The sequence below is a fragment of the Alligator sinensis genome, unplaced genomic scaffold, assembly GCF_000455745.1.
Source record: "Alligator sinensis unplaced genomic scaffold, ASM45574v1 scaffold1970_1, whole genome shotgun sequence".
NCBI classification, from domain to species: domain Eukaryota; kingdom Metazoa; phylum Chordata; order Crocodylia; family Alligatoridae; genus Alligator; species Alligator sinensis.
Window position 1 is genome coordinate 157,085 of NW_005843362.1, and position 16,389 is coordinate 173,473.

At 57.5% G+C, this 16,389-nt stretch overlaps 1 pseudogene; it reads left to right on the top strand.

Moving 5' to 3' along the window:
- LOC102388239 overlaps positions 1-16,389 on the top strand; it is a 26,114-nt pseudogene that overhangs the window by 796 nt on the left and 8,929 nt on the right.

The window sequence follows — 16,389 nt, forward strand, 5'->3', positions numbered from 1 at the left end:
AGGGGCCTGGAGCCAATCGATGCTGCCACTGGGTCGTGGTGCGGAGCGGGGCACTGGGGGCTGTGTAGACGGGGCACCTGTCCCTGGCAGCCCATTTCCCCTGCCAGACCTGGGGCAAGGGCTGGGCAGGGGTGGGGGAGCCTTCCTGGGGCGGCAGGAGGCAGGGGGCCCTGTGCACTTCAAGCCACAGGACAGTAGGGGGGAAAGGGCCCCCGGGAGGTCACCTCTGGTCCCCCCTGCTCCAGCAGGATCGTCCCTATCTAAACTGCTGTAGAAAGTTGGTCTCACTTGGCTTTAAAACTGCATGAGAGCGTTTCTGCGCAGCTGCGAGGCGCAGAGCCCAAAACACTAGGAACAGCCTGAGCTGCCAAAGGGCAAGCAGGGGCACGAGGGCAGTGTCGGTGTCCTGCTGCCGCAAGGATCCCCTGAGAGACCCCGGGAAGAGGACCGTGCCCTCCTTGGGCCCTCGCGCCTGTAGAGAGCGAGACGAGACCCCCACGGTCATGGGACGATGTTCCTGCGACTGCGCGGTCTGGCCCTGAGCCGAGGGGCAAGATCCCCAGCCGGGAGCCTCCGAGAGCATGCCCCAGCAGGAGCCTTGGCCCAGCCCAGTCCCAGTCCCCGTCCCCATCCCCATCCTGGGCTGCAGCCAGCACCCAGCGCCTCTCGGGGAGGTGAAGAAACCGTCACAGCTGTAACAGTCCCACGCGGTGACCAGCAAAGCCCAGCGCCCTCCGCTCTGCCCTCAGCCAATGCAGCTTTGCCCTTGGCAGCCGCCAGCTGCCGTCAGGGCTCCCCTGGCCGTCACCTCACCCCTGCCAAGTGCCCGTAGCTCGTCCGTCCTGTGTCACGAGCAAGGCGGTGGTGGAGCTGTGCCCGGTTCTGCTGCGGCTCAGCACCATCCTCTCCGAGCTCCCCCTGCCCTGCGCTGCAGAGCTCTTCCCGGGTCTCCAAGCGATGCAGGTGTGGGGGCTCCTGGGCTTCACAATGACTCCTGGTGCTGCTCCTCCTCCGTCATCCCTGACCCGTGGCTGTCCAGCCTCTTCTCAAGCACCTCTGGTGATTTAGCTTCCACCACTTTCCTGGGAGTGTGATCCAGTCTCTGTGCTCTAACAGTGAAGAAGTTTTTCCTGGTATCCAGTCTAAACCTGCTTGTCTGCAGCTTGGAGCCATTGCTGTGTGTCATTTGTGCTGCAGCAAGAGAGAAAAGGTGTTCTTCCCCTTCTCCGTGGCAGCTCTTCAGAGATGTGACTGCAGGGGAAGGGGGTGGGCTGGGGGGCTGCCTGGGCCACGGGGCCACCGTTGTGCAAACCTAGAAGTAGCGAGTGCACGTGGACAAAAGCAAGGTGAGATTTGGCTAGCCCAGCAAGGCAGCTGGACCTGAGCCAGTCGGTGGGACCCCATCAGCCGTGCTCCGCTGGAGCCGACTTCCCGGGACCCTGGCGCGGAGCCAGTCGCCCTCCCACGCGTTGGCAGCTCCTCCTAGTGTTGCCTCAAATGTGCCTGGAGGGGAGGCCGTGCTCTGCCTGAACCAGTTCTGTTGCATATAAAACGGGATATTTAGTGCTTTGAGAGGACTGACACCACACTCCCATGGATATTTAGCAGAAAGGCTTTATTAATTAGATAACAACCTTATAGGAAAATGACTGGAAGGCTATTGCAGTTAACAAATAAAGCAAGCTAAATCAAGTCCAGTATCTCTGTTGGCCATAATAGTGTTTTCTCATCAACATGGGCAAGGGAGCGGTTCTGATCATTGCAGCTGTCATCAGGCATGGATCCGCCACCGAGGGCGGTCAGGCAGGTGCGGTTCACGATGGGTCAACGTGGTTCTTCTCTCCTGGGATGAGCGCGCTTTGCTGGCAGCTTCCCTCTTTCCTTACACTCGTTCTTCAAAGCGTATTTTCTCGATGGACAAAGCATTAGAGCTCAGACAAAGCCCCCAGGGTGGCAGGTCACTGCCTTTGATTGTATTGTAGATGTTAACCTTTTGGGTCCATCCCTGGTTGTTGTTGGTCAAAGTGACATGCACAAAAACCTTGATCCCGCCGGGAGTTTACCATTTAATTAATTGCAATAGGACTTGATTAATTCAATCAAGCCCCTTAGACCAAGAAGGGTGAGACACTGACTCTATAGACACATCAGGGCAGATCCCAAAATATTTGCCAACTGGAATAGCTGCCTAGGAATGTGCTAACAAGGGAGAGCCAATCAGTTTGAAAGGGAAACGTATTCATAATTGAGCTACTGCAGTTAGACATGGGGTGTACTCGATATCAGAAGCCGGAGCTGGGATTAAGTATATTGTATTTTTGGGTGGTCCCAATCATGAACTTGCATTGCTGTGTAAAAGGCACTGTTATTATGATTTATTCCTTTACATTTTGCACATAGGTCTGGACAAGCTCTGTGTCCAGCAGTCCAGTTTAGCCCAGTAGCTGGACTGAGCTGGAGCGCAAGCCAGGCTGCAGTGTGTCAGGTGGGTGAGGGTGTTGGAGCGGGGTCAGGGCTGAGGTGCTGCCCGGCTCCACTTGCTATGAACTGGCGATGGCTCGCAGGGCGGCGCTGCCCAGAGGGAACTGCTCAGGTAGTCGGTGAGGGGGCCTGCGTGTGCCCGAGTGGCAGGGCCCAGGGTCGCTGGGGGATCGGGTCCCGGGCTACATCCTGATGCCAGACACTGGGCACCGGAGCCGAGTCACTGGCGAGACTGTTAAGCTGCGTGGGCCTTGGAAGAGACCCCTGCACAACCCCACGTGAGACCACCTGTAAGTCTTAGCTGACCCATTTCTAGTTACCCTGCTTTGGGGTTATTCAGACAATTGTGTGCCCCCCCACGGTGACACTGTCCTTGCCCCCCGTCCAGGTCCCGGTGCTTCTGGTGCCTTTGGGCAAGGGGCCCTGCAGTGACGCGCCAGGGTTGATTGTGGCGTTTGTGCAATAGGTCAGACACGCGCTTGTCTGGGACGGTTTGGACAGGACTGGTCTGAAACCAGTCTGTGACCTCCAGAGGGCCCTGCCAGCCCACGTCCCTGTGATCCCATAGAGCCCACGTTTCTGCCCCTCCCCGGGGGGGCCCGTGGCAGTGTGTCAAAGCCTGGCGGAGGTCCAGCTCTCTGGTGTCTCTTTGCCCTCCTCCACCACAGCACTTCCCCGGCAGAGAAGGAGATCCAGTTGCTTGGGCACAATGGGTCCTTTCCCGGTCCGTGCTGGCTACTCGCTCTGGCCCTTCCTCCTCCATGTATTTACAGACTGAGCGTTTTTGTCCTTTGCTCCAGTAACTGCAGCACTGAAGTCAGGCTGCCGGCTCTGGAGACCCCTGGGTCCTCCTTTGTCCCTTCTGGACGTGTGCCTCGTGTTCCTCCTCAGTCCCCCAGGACCTCGCGGGTCACCCACACCTTTGCGAGTAGTGCCGCTGGCTGGAAGCTGTCTTCCTCTGGGGTGCACTTCCCCAGACCCAGCCATCTTCCATCCCCTCTGGGCGAGCCCAAGAGCTCTGCTGTGCTCCTTCTGTACCGCGAGCGCGGCCCTTCCCCTTCTCTGCCAGCCCCGCTGTGTTCGCGCTCTGCTCACGGGTCCTTACTCTGGGAAGCCAGGGGCAATGTCCTCGCGGAGCGGCTCGGCCTCCTGTGCCTGTGCCGCTGACAGCTCCCCTCGCTGGTGAGCCGGCCCGCGGTGTCCCTGATCTCTCGTCTGCTTGCCGCATTTCCGGGCCCCATTGCGTGGTCTCACCATCCCCTGCCAGTTGTGTGTCATTTTGCACCTTTACTTCCCTGGTTCTGTCCCTGCACATTCTTGCTCTTCTGGGGCCAGAGGAGTTTGACATCCTTGGACTACATGACCTCTGGAGATCCTTTCCACCCAACCTTTCCATGATTGTGACCCCTTTATCCTTCAGGCTGCCTGCCCATGGGTTTCTCTCAGTCATTTGAATCAAAACAAGGACAATCCTGTGTCCTCCTATTGCTGTTTTCAACCCTTCCCTCTCAGGAGCCACGAAGTCCATGCTGTCACGATCACTTCTTCCCAGGTTTCAAGCCAATTTCCATTTGTGCGTTTCCTCCGTGCTGGTGCGACCTGGCTGCAGGAGTAGGACCCCTCGTCCAAGAGTGCAGCGCCTTCCTGGCATCACCGTCCTCTGGGCCTTGCCTTCACCTCCACGGTGTGGTGTCCTGGCTGGATCCTTACCTTCCCCGGGGAGGATGGATGAGAGCAGCCCCTGTGCCCCAGACCCACTCTCCTCCTGCCCAGGGCCCGGTGGTGTCCGGCCTGATCAGAGACATTCCTGGCAGCAGTGTTGGTACCCCCTGGACAGGCAGGAAAGGGGGTGGCCTGAGGGCTGGGGCAGGACAGGGTGCAGGGCTGGGGCAGCCAGGAGGTTTGCACAGGTAGGCAGCAGCCTGGGACCTGCCCTGTTGGCAGTCATGGGGGTCAGAAGGGACACGTGCAGCCTGCGTGCCCCTCACGTTTGTGCTCCCCCAGTTCCCTGGCTAAAAGAGGGTCCCCTGCCTGGGCAGGGGCACCGGGAATGTGCATTCCCCACTGTCTCTTCCCTGCAGGGCACGTCCGCATGGCAGTGCGCAGGGTGGGATGCTGGCTGAAAAGCAGACTCTGCCAGGAATGGCTCAGGAGGTCATGGCAGCTCCCTGCCCCTCGCCGGTGCCACGCAGGTGAGCGCAGGCCATGGCATGCATCCTGGGGCAGGGCTGGGCTGGTGCCTTCAGCCCCGCAGGTGGGGAGCTAAGGCCACACAGCTGGTCCAGGTCCCGGCAGGAGGTGAAGGGGTGCAGGGTGGACCCAGCTGCCTGACTGGCACATGCAGGGACCTGCTCTGGGCAGCACATACAGTGCCTTGCACAGGGTCAGTCTGCGGGTGTGTGGTGCCAGGGGCAGCATGGCTGCAGTGTCCCCATTTGGCTGCTGTATAATGGCTGGTGCCAGGTGCCCACGACCGCCCTGCCCTCTTGCCCGCAGGGGGCTGCAGCGGTCCCGTGGCGCCGGCGGAGACCCTGTTCACCACACGTGCGGACGGGGCGGTGCGGCTGCGCCTGGACCCTGAGGACCCCGGCGCCTTGCCCCCCATCACCGTGCACCAGCTGTTCCAGGCGGCGGTGGAGCGCCACGGGGACCGGCCCGCCCTGGCCTACAAGCGGGGGCAGGCCAGCAACAGTGCCGGGCCGCCGCCAAGGGCTTCCTGAAGGTGAGCAGATGCCGCGGGCACGGGGCTGAGCAGCGCTGGGCCGCAGTGGGGTCAGGTGTGGTTGGGGCAGGATCAGGTGAGTGGACGTGGACGTGGACCTGACCCCTCTCTGCTGTCCCCAGCTGGGCCTGGAGCGCTTCCACGGTGTTGCGATCCTGGGCTCCAACAGCCCTGAGTGGGTCATCGCTGACATCGGGGCCATCATGGCCGGGTAAGGGGGTGCCTTCATGCTGCAGGGTGGGATGGGGGCCCGCGCAGGTGCCAGGGGTGCTTGGGTGAGGGGACACGGGCCTGGCCCTGGTGTGGGCGCAGGTTGTGACTGGCTGAGGGGGCGCCTTGGGCAGGTCGCTGAGTGGCTCTGGAGCAGGTGGGACTGGAGTGGGTGCAGCTGGGCTGATGGGGCATCTCCACGGGGCCCCTGGTTCGCTCTTGCGCTGAGTCACCTGCCTCACTGCTCCCAACCAAACACCACATTTTGGGTGTCTCCCCTGGTGTGCCTATATCTGGCCAACCCCTTCTAGGAGCATACCCACAAGCCTGGGGTAACCACCACCACCACCCAGGCCCTGGTCTTTGTTAGGGCTCTGTGCAGTCCATGGGACACAGACCCTGCGGACCTTGGGAGTGCTTAGGCCCATTGTGGTATCTTGGGGTGCTTCTGTGAGCTCAAAGGATTCAAAAGTAGCCTCCTCTACTGGAGGACAGTAAAAAACCTTGCCCATCTTAGCTAGCTGAGCCAAGGGAGCTGTAATGGCTGTCTGACTCCTCTCCCCACAGGAATCACAGCCAGTTCGCTGCATGCAGGTACCCTTTTATTGTTCAGGGAGGGAGAGAATGGGGGTAGACATAGAGCAAAAAGATTTTTAGAGAAAAACACCTTCAGCAAAACAAAGGGTTTGAGGACCCTTTGAATACCACAACTAAAATACATATCCCTAATATACTAGTTAAATTTCTGGTAAGCTACTCACTTATACACTGAGAGGGTAGGATTGCTCTGGGGGCACATCCTTCTGTGCGAGTGATTTCCAGAATGACTGACTCCAACGTGCCTCTTGCAGGACGGGGGTTAGAGTGAGCTCCCCGCTCCCTCTCATAGATTTCATAGACAGCAGGGCTGGAAGGGACCTCGGAAGATCATCGAGTCCAGCCCCCCGCCCAAAGGGCAGGAAGTCAGCTGGGGTCATAGGATCCCAGCAAGATAAGCATCCAGTTTGCTCTTGAAGGTGTTCAATGAAGGCGCTTGACCCACCTCCGGTGGCAGGCTGTTCCAGACCTTGGGGGCTCGGACAGTAAAGAAATTCTTCCTTATGTCCAGCCTGAAACGGTCTTTTAGTAGTTTATGACCATTCGACCTAGTCATCATCCCTTGGGGCGCTCTGGTGAACAAACGTTCCCCCAGATGCTGGTGGTCACCCCTGATAAACTTGTAGGTGGCCATCAGATCACCCCTGAGCCTGCGCTTTTTCAGGCTAAAGAGCCTCAGGGATCTCAGACTATCGTCGTAGGGTCTGTTTCCCTGACCTCTGATCATGCGCGTGGCTCTTCTCTGGACTCTCTCAAGCTTCTCCACATCCTTTTTGAATTGTGGAGCCCAAAACTGGACGCAGTACTCCAGCTGCGGCCTCACTAAGGCCGAGTACAGGGGGAGAATGACGTCCCGGGATTTGCTTGAGAAGCATCTATGGATGCTTCTCTCCGGCTCTGTCACATAGGTGACCTGGTTAAAACCAAAGAGCACACAGGTGCAAGAGGAGGGGTGTGTGGGAAGTCCCGAGGCAGGATGGAGAGTGAGGGGGATTTCTTCACAGCCTCACGCTGCTGCTCTTCCCCACCCCAGGGGCCTGGCGGTTGGGATCTACAGCACCAGCTCCCCCGAGGCCTGTGGCTACATCGCCGCCAACTGTGCGGCCAACGTGGTGGTGGTGGAGGACAACGCGCAGCTCAGCAAGATCCTGCAGGTGATGGCAGCATCCTCTGCTCCAAGGGGGTTCTTGCCTCCCTGCCCCCCTAATCCCACAGGGCTCACCTATCCCTCCCCCCCTCACCCCAAGGGGTGCCTGCCCTGGGCTGCCAGTTGCCCCAGTGTCACCCTTACAACCACTGCAGGCTCTTATCTACCCCTACATGCCCTCCCCCTCCCAGGGAGCCTGGGGAGGCAGACCCCATGGGGCACCTGGCACTGGGATGGGGTGCTATGGGGGGCCTCTCCTCCCCCTGTGGCAGTCACACTGATCGTCGTGTCCCCACAGGTGCAGAAGCAGCTGCCCCACCTCAAGGCCATCGTCCAGTACCGCGACCCGCTGGAGGAGAAAAGACCCAACGTGTACACAGTACGGGCCTGTCACAGTGATTGGGGTTGGGGGCAAGCCCACCCCCCATGGACCTGTGTTCCTGTGTGTCCCCTACCCAGCACCACCCCCAGCACCTGTATCACCCCACACCACAAACCAGCCCCCACCCCCAGTCCCATAGCCTTGGCCTTCCCAGCACAGCCTGCTGGGGTACTGGTATGGCCTCTCCAATGACTTGTCCTCTGGGGGCCCCTGTGCTGTCAGCCTAGAGGGACCCTGGCCCCTTTCCCCTGCTCCCACTCCAGCACTGTTCCCATGGCATCTGTGGGTAGGGGGCAGCTGCTCCCCACCATGGCCCTAATCCTGGCTGACCCGCTGACCCATCCCCTGGCAGTGGGAGGAGTTCATGGAGCTGGGGAGGACCGTGCCGGACTCACAGCTGGACTCCATCATCCGCTCCCAGTGCGTGAACCACTGCTGCACCCTGATCTACACCTCGGGCACCACGGGCACGCCCAAGGGCGTCATGCTCAGCCACGACAATGTGAGTACTTTTGCCAGCATGGGCCCAACATGGCAGGGCTGCCCTGCAGGGAGATGGGGCAGGGGGAAGAGCAGGGTGGCCCCGGGCGGTGGGTAGCACCTGAGCCAGACACCTAAGTGCACCCAGCTTGCTCAGCTGCTGCGTCTTCCTCAGGGCGGGGGGATCCCCCAAGCCCTGCCCATGTGATGGGCCAGTAGGGGAAGCTCCTGCATTGAGCCTCCCACCTCACTATGCCCGTCCACCTTCTGGGCTCCATGTGTCTCTCCAGGGGCGCCTAAGCCCTGGCAGACCCCCTTTCGAGCCCCACGACAGAGTCCAGGGGTAACGTGTGCTGCCACCACCCCGAGAAGGGACTGTCTGGGGCCTGTGTCCTCGAGGAAACACAGGCTTAATAGTCCTATGGGTACTCAACCCAATACAAGAACTTGGGGCACTTCCCCAAGTCGGGGGCCAAAAAGGATAGTTTCCCTTAGTCCGCAGACCCAAGGGGCCTCCTAGGCATAATGAAACCCACCCCTCAATAAGTCTCCCACACTAGGTACAAAGGAGAACTTTATTGGTCACAGAGGGTAGGGTTAGAATAGGGAACAGGGTAGAGCAATATCAGAGAAATCCCATTGAGCAAACTCCTGTGGCTGGGGTAGCCTTTGATCTCGCATCTGAGTTACTGCAAGCTATATATCTAGTTGGATCTCAGGTAGCTTACTCACAAGTGTCATCCAGAGGCTTTTGGAGATTCCCTCTGGAGGCAAGCCATTCCTTGATCACGAGTTTTGAGAGAGAGAGCAAGTTTCAGATGGTCCAGCTCTTCTTGGTTCCTGAGTATCCCTCATGGCTGCTGCCCCCTCCTCCTGGGCAGTCCTTAACTTATATAGCCCTTGTGACCTCATTCACTTGGTCCAATGGAGGCCAGCATCTGTTGGCTGTCAGCCAACCAATTTGAAATACATCACTAGTTGCCGGGCAGACTCTAGCCCACCAGGAAGGAAGCCCCTCACCCAGGTATGTGATGCCAGTCACATAGGCAGAGGGAGCAGGCTTCCCCCCTCCATCAGGAATGTATCCAGCTCAGGTTACCTAAAGAGAGAGGGTAAGGATGTCTCTCTCTGCTGGGCCCATCCTAATCACATTGTCACAGAGCAGAGTTTTTTGGGGAGAAACAAAGGTGGCTTTCTGCCACAGCCCACACCCCAGCCTCACCCACACGTGCTGCCAAGGGCTACCCTGGGGGTCTGGGGCACACCTGTGGGGTCTTTAACCCTCCCCTCTGGCTGCGTCACCTGGCTCGAGAGGAGGTAGTCCATCCCAGGGGTGAAGCTTGCCCAGTGACCCGCTTCACTGCCAGGACTGGGCAGCATTTGTCCACTGGACAAGAGCAAAGCCCGACTGTGATGAGACCCCTTTGTGCAAGCTTAGACACAGAGTTAAGTACAGCTGCCAGACCCTCAGTGAGGACCTTTCCCCTCCATCAACTAGTTATTTGCTGATCTAAGAAACTTCCTCTGGTTCATTTGATTTCACCGGCTTGGTTCACTGGGACTTTGGGAGCTGAACGGCAGCACTTTTATGGAGCAGGAGGGTGCTGGTTGGATGGGATTTCTGTCCTTGGCCACTGTCTTAGCAGAGCCTTGTGTGAGTGGTACATGTGCTGATCAGTGCTTCTGCCAGCCAGTGTCCAGCCCAGCCTGCAGCCAGTGCCCTGTTTTCTTTTCACCTTGGTCTGTGCCGTCACGGACAAGGTTGCTCTGTTCCCACCTCTTAACACACGTATCTGTTATAGCCAGATCGCAGTCAGTACATTGGGCTACCTCAGTCAGTACTGCTAGCACTTGCAGACTGATGTTACGGTGTACTGGGATGATCTACTTTAAGGCCTTCTTTTAGGCTCTCTTTCAGGCCCTTGGGTCTGCTTAATTTGACCCGGTTCAGCTGGACATTAGTCGCTTGCTTTCCTTTGCTGGCCTGGCTAGCTGTGATGTGCGCAGAGGCTCACTCTGTGGCCACTCAGAAAGAGTCTTGGGGCCTCCTGCTTGAGCCACACATCTGTAGCTTGGCCCAGGCCCTTGATAGCAGCCACAGTTGGTGACAAACGATGATATGTTGCTGCCTTCCCGCGCTCCATGTCCAGGGACGCACGAGCCGTTAGTAGGACTCTGGCTAGCTGCGCAGCATCCCATCCTTCTCCTTGAGAGGGGAAGCACCGAGTCAGTGCAGCCCTTGCCTCTGTCTGCTGGCAGTGCTTTGTAGACGCACCAGGCCAGGCTGTTACTGGTGCCATTGACCAGCAGACTTCATGCCACCTCCCGGGCTGCTCCTTACTGCTGAGTGCATCCCTCCGCACGCTGAGGCTTAAGCACGTTATCCATAGCGTAGGTGCATTCTAGGTCCTTAATCAGCCCCTGTCATCATCATGTTCCAGATACCGGGCAAGCGTGTCTGAGGCCTGCAGCAAGCACCTGCCCCAGTCTAGCCTGGGTGCTGGGGGCGGGGTGCAGGGAGACACACAGGGATGCGATGGGCCAGGCTGCAGCTACCGGGTACCAGAGGCACCAGGGTGGGATGGGAGCTGGCTGTGCCCTGAAAGCAGGCCCATGTGTTGCTTGGGTCCAGCCTCCACACCCAGCCTGGGCTCTCGTGGCCACAGCACATGGCACGTTGGCCACGCAGCTTGCTGGCCCTAGCAGGAGAGCAGGGGCCTGGGTTTGGGCCAATGCTGAGTGATGCCTGGACCACTGCAGGTGACGTGGCAGACCAGGACGCTGAAGAAGGTGCTGGGGTTCCAGGATCACGAGGTGGTCCTCAGCTACTTACCCCTGAGCCACATTGCCGCGCAGATCGCAGACCTCTGGCTGTTCATGTACATGGGGGGCACCACCTGCTTTGCCCAGCCCAACGCCCTGAAGGTAATGGGGACCCGGCTGCGGGTGGTGGTGGGAGGGTGCAGGGGGTGGTGGGCACAGAGTCAGCAGCCCCTGTCGGACCTCCCAGTTGATCCCTGCCCAGTCAGGGGCCCAAGGCCAAGGGCTGCAGTCTCAGCAGCAGCTCCAGGGAGGTGACCTACTGCTGGCTGGGATGTCTCCCCCGCTTCTTCCCCACTCCCTCCCCAGTTATCCTCCATCACCACCCCTTCCCCCGGGTCTGGCTTTGCCCCCAGGAATGAAAGGTCCCACATGAGCTGTGCCAGACAAACCAGCTCAGCCCTAGCAGTGGCTGCAGCGTCCCAGACGGAGGTGGGATGCTCTAGAGTCTAGGAGATCCTGCCCCCATGAGGTTGGAGCCACTGCCTTCTTGGGCTGGGCAGGAGCCCGGGGGGCAGCGTGTGCCTCCTGCCCTGCCTTGCAGCCCCCCTGTCTGTCCCTGTCTTTCATCCTGCCAGTGCCCCTGAGGGTGCGAGGGGCTCCCCAGCCCCGGGTGTCTGCAGCGCCTTGCAGCAGCTCCATCCCACAGGAGCAGTCCTAGGCCAGAGGGTCGTGTCCTGCCTTCGCTGGCAGCTGCTTGTAGTCCAAGGAGTCTGCGGGGGAACAAGCAGCTGAAGCCTTCCTTCGGGAATTCCTCCCTGGCCCCGGCAGACACCCACAGTCATGGGCGACTGGTGCCGCTAATGCTGGGGGGCACAAGCAGCTGGTCCCCGCCTGGGGGGCCGGGGGCGGAGGGAGAAAAAAAAATTGGGATGGGGGGCTGAGTGCGCACATGCCGGCGCTTCTCTCAGGGGGGGCACAGCCAATCTCAGGGGGTGCGTGTGCACTCACGTGCACCCCCTATGCATCGCCAATACCCACAGTAGCCCTGAAGCCTGAGGTGTGCAGACATCCCCACAGACTGTGCTTTCCCTTTCCGCCCTGGCATGAGCACGGCACCTGGCTCAACCTCTGTGTCACACGCTGATTACTGCTCCCAGATCCGCCCCGTCTCCCCCGCTGCTCCACACCTGCACAATAGCCTTCCTGACGCCGTGCGGTGCCTTGCCCAGGCCTGCCGTGTTCTGACCCTGTTGCAAAGCAACACTTCTCTGATCGCCAGAATCCTTCTTCCTCTCTCTGTGCTCAATTCATTTTGGACCAGGTTGAGCTCGTTCCTCTCTGAGCCCATACTGCTCTTTCACTACCTGACTCTTCCCCTCCCTGCTCTTCATCCCCAGCAGTTCAGAGCTGATCCCATTGCCCAACCTTTGTGCTGTCGGGTGGAACAAGCTGAGCTCTGTTCGCTTCTGTTTGGACTGGTTCTCTCTCCCGCTGCCTGTCCCAGTTGCTCTTCTCCATGGGTGACAGAACTGCAGGCTGTTTCCAATGGGGTTTTTCTGGTGCCTTGCGCTGGTCCTCCTCCTGTCTGCTAAAATACCCCTCCAGCACACCCTGGCATCACACTGGCCCTTTTCCTGGCTGCCTCATCCACGGTCATGCACAGCTCCCCATCCAGCCCTGCCCCTCTTCTCCATGGCTGCCAGCCTAGGAGCCTCATTTATAGCTCAAGTCCCTGGTCTTAGTCCTCACCTGTGTGAAGTTGTGCTCTATCCTTTCCCGTGTCCCATCATTCCCACGTTACCCAAACCTCCCTGCAGGATGGGGCGATGCTCCCCTGTCTTCATGCTTCATGAGCTTGGGGCTGCTTTTGCACTGAAATCCCTTTTTCTTTTTTTGGAAAAATATGTCCCTGGTAGCCCCTCTCTGTGTCTCTGGGCCCTCACTGGGAGGGCTCGATGGGCTACCAGCCAGTTCAGGTCTCTGTGGTCTGTACGCAGGTCCTTGTGAAAGATGTGTTTCCACATGGCTTGGCACATCTTGAAGAAAGGGAAGACGAAGGATCCAGGGAACTACAGACCAGTCAGGTTCGCCTCAGTCTCCAAAAATATGACAGAGCAGGTCCTCAAGAAATCCATTTCTGAGCACTTGGAGGAGAAGGTGATCAGGAACAGTCAGCATGGATTCACCGGGGGCAAGTCATGCCTGACCAACCTGACTGCCTTCTACGATGCGATGACTGCCTCTGTGGATGCGGGGAGAGCATGATATACCTTGACTTCAGCCAGGCTTTTGATACTGTCTCCCACAGCATTGTTGCAAGCAAGATGAGGAAGTACGGGTTGGATGAATGGACTTTAACGTGGCTGGACTGGCTGGAGCGTCGGGCTCAGAGAGTAGTAATCAATGGCTCAAGGTCTAGCTGGCAGCCGGTATCAAGTGGAGTGGCCCAGGAGTCGGTCCTGGGGCTGGGTTTATTCAATATCTGCAATAACGTTCTGGAAGATGGGATGTCATGCACCCTTAGCAAGCTTGCGGATGACACCAAGCTGCGGGGAGCAGTAGATACACTGGAGGGTCAGGCTGGGATTCAGAGTGACCTCAACACGTTGGAGGATTGGGCCAAAAGAAATCTCATGAGGTTCAACAAGGACAACAGCAAAGTTGTGCACTTATAACAAAGCAATCTTTTAAGGAGAGGCTGAGGGGACTGGGCTTTCTGAGCCTGCAGCAGAGAAGACCGAGGGGGCCTTCACCTCCCTGCAGCGGGGTTGCAAAGAGGATGGAGCTGGACTGTTCTCAGTGCGGGCAGACGACAGGACAAGGCGCAACTGTCTGAAGTTGCAGCAAGGGAAGTTTAAATTAGATATTAGGACGAATTTTCTCACTAGGAGGGCAGTAAAACACTGGAACGGGTTACCCAGAGAGGTGGTGGAAGCTCCATCCTTGGAGGTTTTGAAGATCCAGCTAGACAAAACCCTGGCTGGGATGATCTAGGTGGGGCTGCTCCTGCTTTGAGCAGGGGGTTGCCCTAGATGACTCCTGAGGTCCCTTCCAGCTGTAATCTTCTATGTCTGCCTGCTGGGAAGAACTGATCTAGTGGTAAAGACCAATGCAAGAGAAGCTTCTCTGCTGTGGCCCTGCGATCCCTGAGTGCTTCTTTTAAGCCCTGGTCAATTCATTTAATGCTTCTATCGGCAAACCTGCTCCTCCCCTATTCACCGGCTGCAGGGGTCACAGACTCCCAGGGGGAAGTGGCTGACTGATAATTAAAGCCTGATACGAGCCCCTCCTCCCCTTCCAATTAGGCGCTGCTGGGATCTCAGTCAGGAACCAGGCCCTCAGCTCCTGGGCAGGAAGGGCCCATCCCACGCGCAGTGTTACAGCACCGCTATGTACACGATCACACACACCATCATCGGCAGTCCCTTGACACGGGGATGACAGTCTTCCATTGAATAGGGAAGTCATTGGTGAGTCCATGGATGGCTCAGGAGTCTGATCTCGGGGTCCTGGAGGAACCCACAGAGGAGATCTCAGAGCCTTTGGCAAGGATCTTGATGAAATTGTTGGAGACAGGCCAGGTTCCTGAGCACTGGAAAAAGGCCAACGTAGTGCCCTTCTTTAAGAAAGGTAAAAAAAGAGGATCTGGAGAATTATAGACCAGTTAGCCTTACTTCAGTACTTGGGAAGTTTCATAGATTTCATAGACATCATCAGGGCTGGAAGGGACCTCGGAAGATCATCGAGTCCAGCCCCCCGCCCAAAGGGCAGGAAGTCAGCTGGGGTCATAGGATCCCAGCAAGATGAGCATCCAGTTTGCTCCTGAAGGTGTTCAATGAAGGCGCTTGAACCACCTCCGGTGGCAGGCTGTTCCAGACCTTGGGGGCTCGGACAGTAAAGAAGTTCTTCCTTATGTCCAGCCTGAAACGATCTTGAAGTAGTTTGTGACCATTCGACCTCGTCATCCCTTGGGGCGCTCTGGTGAACAGATGTTCCTCCAGATACTGGTGGTCACCCCTGATAAACTTGTAGGTGGCCACCAGATCACCCCTGAGCCTGCGCTTTTCCAGGCTAAAGAGCCCCAGGGCTCTCAGCCTGTCATCGTAGGGTCTGCTTCCCTGACCTCTGATCATGCGCGTGGCTCTTCTCTGCACTCTCTCAAGCTTCTCCACATCCTTTTTGAATTGTGGAGCCCAAAACTGGACACAGGACTCCAGCTGTGGCCTCACTAAGGCCGAGTACAGGGGGAGAATGACGTCCCGGGATTTTCATCATTTTTTTTTGTTTTTGCAGATTTTTCTTCTGTATTGACTTCAGCAGTTTCAGCTTCTGCCTTTCATTTCAGAACAGTACCTTTTAGCAATAAATACCAATCCATTTTCATCCTGTAATAGCATGAAAAATATTGAACTCACCAGCAGAATAAGCTGTACTGCACAAATGTTTCTTGCTAAGTGGGTACTTTACATAGGTTTTTCACCAGTTCCAAGGGACGCCCCTGCCCATTATGGGACAGGAAGGCCTGGGTGAGGGAGATTCCTTACCCTCCATTAATGCTGACCTCAGGAAGGAACATCTTGAGAGGCTGGACACCTTCAAGTCATTCGACCCTGACAGTTTACACCCCAGGGTACTCAAGGAGCTGGCAAGCATCATAGCTCAGCCCCTGGCACGGATCTTTGAGAACTCCTGGTGCTCTGGTGAAGTGCCCGAAAATTAGAAGGAGGCCAATGTGGTGCCTATCTTCAAGAAAGGGAGAAAAATGGATCCGGCAAACTACAGGCCCATCAGCCTGACCTCTATCCTGGGGAAGTCTTGGAAAAGATTATCAAAGAGGCCATCCTTAACAGACTAGCTGACAGCAATATCCTGAGGGATAGCCAGCATGGGTTTGTTGTGGGTCGGTCTTGCTTGACCGATCTCATTTCCTTTTACGACCAGGTGACCTATCACCTGGACAAGGGAAAAGAGATTGATGTCATATATCTTGACTTCAAAAAAGCCTTCGAACTGGTGTCCCATGATCGCCTCTTGGAGAAACTGGCTAATTGTCGCCTTGGGTCCTCCACGATCCGCTGGCTGGAAAATTGGCTCCGGGGTCGGACCCAGAGGGTAGTAATCGATGGAAGTCACTCATCGTGGTGTCCTGTGACCAGGGGGGTCCCCCAAGGCTCTGTCCTTGGACCCATACTGTTCAACATCTTCATTAATGATGTGGACACTGGAGTCAGAAGCGGACTGGCCAAGTTCGCCGATGACACCAAACTTTGGGGCAAAGCATCCACACCAGAAGACAGGCAGGTGATCCAGGCTGACCTGGACAGGCTCAGCAAGTGGGCGGACGAGAATCTGATGGTGTTCAACGCCGATAAATGCAAGGTTCTCCACCTTGGGAAAAAAAACCCGCAGCATCCTTATAGGCTCGGCAGTGCTATGTTGGCTAGCACTATGGAAGAAAGAGACTTGGGGGTCATAATTGACCACAAGATGAACATGAGCCTGCAATGCGATGCGGCGGCTAGTAAAGCGACCAAAACGCTGGCTTGCATCCATAGATGCTTCTCAAGCAAATCCCGGGACGTCATTCTCCCCCTGTACTCAGCCTTA